Source organism: Crocodylus porosus, unplaced genomic scaffold (genome assembly GCF_001723895.1).
Source record: "Crocodylus porosus isolate Cpor-Errol unplaced genomic scaffold, CroPor_comp1, whole genome shotgun sequence".
Classification (NCBI taxonomy): domain Eukaryota; kingdom Metazoa; phylum Chordata; order Crocodylia; family Crocodylidae; genus Crocodylus; species Crocodylus porosus.
Genome location: NW_017728931.1, coordinates 106,208,384 through 106,214,811, shown reverse-complemented (window position 1 = coordinate 106,214,811; position 6,428 = coordinate 106,208,384).

Below are 6,428 nucleotides of genomic sequence, written 5' to 3'. Positions count from 1 at the left end.
CCCATCCTATTCACATCCGCCCACCCTTGTAACCTGTCTAGGTCTGCTTGTAGCCTGATGCTTCCTTGTAGTGTGCCCACATCCCCCCACATCTTAGTGTCATCAGCAAAGTTGTGGTGGAGCTGGGCAGGGCAAACCAGCCATGGGCCAGGTGACAATCAGCACAGTAGATCAGTGAGATGATTATGGCAGCCAGCAGGATCCCCAGACTGGTGGTTGCTACCAGGGCCAGGGGCTGGGGCAGCCATAGTGCAGAGAGGCAGAGTGGGCATGGACAAAGGTGCATATGCTGCCTCTGCGCTTGCTACACTGCTCCTGAGCAAAGGAAGAAGCTGCCCAGAGAGCAGAGAGTGAGCTTTTCAAGAAAGCTGCCAAGTGCTGGCAGCTACAGCTGAAGCCTGGAGCTCCCCCCTCCCCCCCCCCACCTCTGTGGCAGCAGGGGCACATTGCAGGACTGCAAGGAACTGGCAGGAAATTTGCTCCCTGCATGTGTAGATACCTGCTCAGAAACCCTTACTGTGCAGCATTTTACTGCACAGAAAATCTAAGATGGAGTAAATGCATGTGTAGACAGGCCCATTGATTAAGCCCTAAAGGATCAAATCCTAACCCCATCACTTGACACAGACAGGTTGAACAATGCCTGGGTGTAAAAGAGAAGTATGTATGAAAGCATTTCTTAAAGGCCACCAAGTAGATTTGAAGTCATTATCTAAAATATGTTCTAGCTTATGACCACAGCTGGTATTACAGGTGAAAAAGCCAGGAGAATTTGCAGAGTAATAGGTGTTCTGGCTCTGGCTCTGCTTTAGTTTACTCATGCTTCATCTCCCATACTTGAGCTTTGTACCATGCTAAGTATGCAGCCTGCAATAACCCTTCAGAGAGCTGCCTGAAATTGCATTTTGGTTTATTTGTTGATAGAGCCTCCTTGACATCATAGGCAGGGACAGAGCCTTATCCTAAAGACCTGTTATTGGATTTAGTTAAGCTGCATGTTCTAAACTTCAGCAATTTCCTGTGAAGTCACTAGGATTTCTGCTAATAATTTCTCTCAGTGGAGTTGGAAACAATATTTGAATACTGTATAACTTCCAGGTTTTTTTGTTCAGATGTCTGTATCGGCTTTCGGGCTAGTTTTTGACCAAGATGGACTCTTTGATTGGTATCTGATTGATTTAATATAAGCCAACTCTTGTTTCCCTGGATGTCCTGCTCTCCAGAGAAATGTACATGTTCACAGCTGTATTGCTGCACTGAAAAAGTCCCATTGAATTACACAAATACAGACAGTGGCTCTTAACAGTTAATACCCTTCTCCTTGCTGAGTTGAGAGGGTTTATCAATCAACCAAAAAGCCGGTTAGAGCTGTGTGCTGCCCCAAAATATCAAGGGCCAGTGGAAAACGTGGCAAGAGGCCAAGCAATTTTAAGAAGCACAGCTCCCCAGCCATCTTCCCTGTGTATGCCACACATCTAACAATGTTTAGGCAGGAATAATGCAGAGCCAGAAAACTCATTGCAGGCCTGCAAATGAGGAATTAAAAATAAGCCTGCAACTAGAGTACCCTTCAGGGCAGTCTGGGAGACAGCTTACTTGAATAAGTGTTAACTCCTCAGCCACTATATAATGCCTTGGGAGCTGGCACTGCCTGAACATAAATTTCAAAAACAAGAAACAGTAATTTCTTGATGAATCAGGTAAAGTGGAAGTTCAGAATCTAGTTCCACAGGTTCTGTGAGCATCAAAGCTCAGGAATATTTTTAATGAACAGGACCCTTAATTAGTCATTTTAGTTATCTTATCTTTACTTCATAGTTACTGTTTTGCTGTTTTCAAAGCTTTTATCAAAGGAAGCAGGCCACTGTAATTCAGCATGTAGATTTTTGTTTAGAGAAATGCTTTTGAACTAAATATTTTTAAACATACTTGCATTTAATCTTGGATGTCTGTATGTTATTATTTTATTTATTATTTCAGAATCTATTGGAAAACCTCTGAGGTCAGTTATTTTCAGCAACAGTTTCTGGCAGGTAGTGAATTAAATTGGTCTGAGAAGTCACCTTGGAAAACTCATCTCACTGGAAACACAAAAAATGAAAAGGAGAATAAAAGACTGATGCAAAAGAAAAAATGGTGCTTTTCAATACTCTCTCTTTAACATTGTGATTAGAGGTCATGGATATCTTTATACTCTGAGACCTCTGATTTTAAGGTTAAAGAAAAGTCTATGGGTTCATTTGTCTTTACTAAGTAAGGTTCTGATCTTGCATGTCTCTGAGCGAAAAGGCAAACTTAGGAAATATGTGCCTTTATGACTATAAAATACAGATAACGGTGTAAACTTTATACAGTAGCTTATTAAGCAGATGGGAAATTATCTGTACCAATTCTACCACTGAGCTTCTTGACAAAGCTGTTATGAATTTGTATAGAAAGAGTTGGGCCACTATTTTTGTGTTTTTTGAGAATTCCTCTCTAGTCATCAAAGTCATACCTAATGAAGTGTTACTTCTCTGACTCCATGGTTAACTGAGCAAAAGAAAAGACTGTTCTATTGAGACTATGAGAGGGGCACGTAATCTGACCAAAACTGCAATAAAAGATTAAGGAATAAAGAGAGGCAGAAACTAAGCTAGCATAAACTCTGAAGTCCGGGAAGGAATAAATGCCACTTGAGGACCTGGCCCCCAGTGTTTGCTACTTTCTGGCCATGTCTATGTGTGCAGCAGACTGTGCAGTTGTTACTGCACAAATATTGTTGCTGCACAAGTACAAGTTATTTACAGAAGTGCAATGCATGTGTAGAGAGTGATGGGGCTGGCTGGGGCACAAGGGTGCTACAGTGCAAGGGTGCTACAGTGGCACCCTTGTGCCCCAGCCAGCCCACCCATAGCACACTGAGCTGGGGGAGCAGCTCCAGGCTGGCAGGCAGACCCCCAGGGACTCCTGCCAGCCAGGGCCACACTACCCCAGCTCAATGTGCTGCGGTCCTGGGCACACATGTAAATGCTGCACCCATGAGCAATAAACTCCTGCACAAACTGCACTAGAGTGTATTGTGTTGTGCTAACTGCACACATTGTGCCCATAAAGTAGTGAACTCTCTAGTATATCCTTCCAATCTTTGCAGTGTTTTTGTCCCAAATGTAGAACAGTTGTGCGAGTCATACGATACAGGAAAATTGGGTCTGTAGCTTAAAAGGCTAACTTCTCTTTGACCTTATGCATTTAAGTTTCACAACAGGAACACCCTGATTCTTTGGATGAAGCAGAAGAGCTGTCAACTGCCAGAAGTGATGTTGAATGCCCTGCTTATGCTATTACAAGGACATTTTTTAAGTATTCTATTGGTTTAACTGCTCACATTGAAGTCAATAGAAGTTTTACCCTTGACCTCAATAGGAACAGAGTTAAGCCAATGCTGAATGCTTTGAAAAACCCACTGTTATCTGCTAGCTCACTCTGCAGAACAATTTGAGGTACAGCTGTTCAAAAACTATTGGAAAAATTTTGTCAAAAAAATCAAAGTTGTCTGCAATTTTCAGACTTCAAAATGAGTCTAAGTTCCAAGTAGGAGTAGTGATGGTAATGATATCTAAAATAATTTATCTAAGAAACACTTAGGCACAAAAAGCAAGACTGGGGCAGACACTGGGCATGTAAGTACAAAACCGATTAAAAAAAAAAGATCTTGGAAGAGGCTGTTTAAACTCACTGAACTTTCCCTAGGTCTCTGCATTTATAGCAGTTCTGGTTATCTGCCAAAGTCGTATTGTGATCAACTAGGCATGCAGGTACTGTACTGATCTACATTCAAGATACCACTTGGAAAATGTCAGATTTTAGCTTGTACTTGTTTCTCGACTATAGAAAAGTGATAGAGCAATTCTTCTATCACAAAGAATTCAGAAAGACCATAATGCAATGTATGACACTATGGATTCCTATTTGGAATTCATGGGTACAAATAATGTGTAGGTGCCAATATTGTGTGACACCCACATCACCTTTAAAGGGATCTTATGACACTCAAGAGTATCACAGCACACTGGTTGAGAATCACTGATCTAGAAACTTCTCGAAGAGCTGTAAATCTCCTGAGGGCCCAATCCAGTAGGCATGCTCAAACACTTTGGCAACGTTCAGTTTGGCTAAAAACTCAGTGACTACTTTTCTTCACAAGGGGATCACCACTGGCCTTTTATACAGTAGCCTAGCAGTTAGAACTGAAAGTTGGAGGTCTGGGTTCTATGCCCTCCTCACCCAGAAAGATTTAAATCCGTATCTCCCACTTCCCATGAGAAAGCCCTCATACTGGGCAATAGGCTAGCTTTGAGCAGGAAGGAAGGAGGATGCCTGTTATGTAGTGAAGAATATGAAAGTCATGGGGGTCACAATGGAAGCATGTAAGAAGGATCCTTGCCCAGTGATTAGGGCACTAAACTGGGAAGGGAGAATCTGGGTTCTCATATCTAACTCCCTGGATTGTTTTCATCATGTTAACGAGAACAAGTTATTAGTAGGGCTGTGCAAAATTTTGCCAGCTGTTTCATTCAACTCTGTTTTGATTCGTTTTGAGCTCAAAACAGTGAAATCAAAATGAAAAAAGGGATTCAAAACAGCTTCAAAATGAAACGAGGGCAGCTGAAACATTTTTGAAAGTTTTGAAACGTTTTGAGTTTCAAAGCTGAAGCTGGGCTTGCCTGCAGGGAAACAAAGTAAGGAGAGGAAGGAAGAAGAGTGGGGAAGGACTGCTCTCATATAGAGTGTGACTGTTTGGCTGCCTGAGATGCTGCTAGTGCTATTGAGCTGCTTACTAAGTTATTACCTGTTGCTATTTAAAGTGGTGGACCAGACTGAGGCTGTAGGGGAGGAAGAGACCTCAATGGGGCACTACTGTGTCATGTAGAGGCCCTAGTGCCAGCAAGGGCATGCTTTAACACACACACACAGTTACACATGTCAGGAGTTTTGCTTGTCAGCAGCCCAAGGTGTAGTTTCCCAGAAACCCCTACACCTATCTCCTTGAAACTTGGCAGTCTTTGAGGCCTCAGCAGGGGGTGGGGGGAGGGATGGAAAAACAGCATAAAAAGTTTGAACTGAGCTTTCTCTGTGCCTTCACATGTAGAAGTGACACAAGTTTTGCTTTCAAGACTTCGAGGTGTAGTTTCTCAGAACCCCCTGCACCTATCTCCTTGAATCTTGTCAGGTTTCATGCCCTCAGAAGGGGCTACCTTCCCTGCTGTTTTCATCCAAATCTGCCAAAAATGACAAAGTTATAGGCAATTTTGTGATTCCCTGTAATAGTCAACGGGCAGAATGTCAAAATGGCAAAATAGTTTCAACAAAATGAAACAGAACAGTGCTTCGAAACAAGACAAAACTCCAAACAAAACACTGTCCCATTGAAATGTAAGTCAAAATGAAATGGTGCTGTTTCGCACAGCCCTAGTTATTAAATATAAAACAGAATTTTGTTATTGACTTTTCATGGAAAAATGTGCAACAGCCCTAGTTGGCAGCTCTACTACAAGTGGTATATTTAGGCTGAGTTCAATGCTATTAATGTGAGTTGGGCCTAGCCACTATCCCACCTACAGCGGAGCTTATAGGGGAGTTAGGCACACTTAAGTGCTCTATGTAAATTGGTTCCAAACAAGCACAGAAACCGTAGTAGTGGTGGCTGGGGCATTTTACAGTCCAAAATAAGAGAACCTAATGTTTTTAGGCACCTAATGAGTTTGACTATTGGCACACTGTCAATTTAAATTACAGTTTCAAATTTGTGCATGTAAATTCCACCTAAATTCTGTTTAGTAGCCATTTTGAATCCTACCCACTGCAGCCATAAAAATGACTATAATTAAGTGCCTTGAAGTAACAAAGCACTGTAGTTAGGTGTGTGTTGTTTTGCAATATAGTGTGAATGATAATGTGAATATACAGCTGTTGAAAGTAATAGCTCTCTATTGATGCTAAGTATTTTGCCATTATTGTTACAGTCAGTAAAGCTCACAAGAGTCATTCAAGGTAAATTCTTATATTAAATGTTTATAGCAGTTTAAAGAATATGAAAACAGTTTTAATGATAACAGTAGTGAGTGATGTTAATTCCTCAGTATCACTGAAGCAGTCAGCCTCCTCAGCTGATTGACAGTTTTCCATACAAGATTGTTAAATAAGGAGAAATAGAGAGACACAATGGGGAAGCAGTATTTCATTGTCCAGACTCCCAAGATCAGTTAAGACAGAGCATGGTGAGGGAAATAGGAAGTTGCTATCAAAGTTGTAGCAGGATTGAAGTATTGTTGTAGCCATAACCTGAAACCAGGCTTGAAGAAGGGTATCTTTCTCAAAAACGTGTTTTGCTTTTGTTCAAATTATAGTTTGTTTTTATATAATCAACCTTCCCACCACCCCCCCCA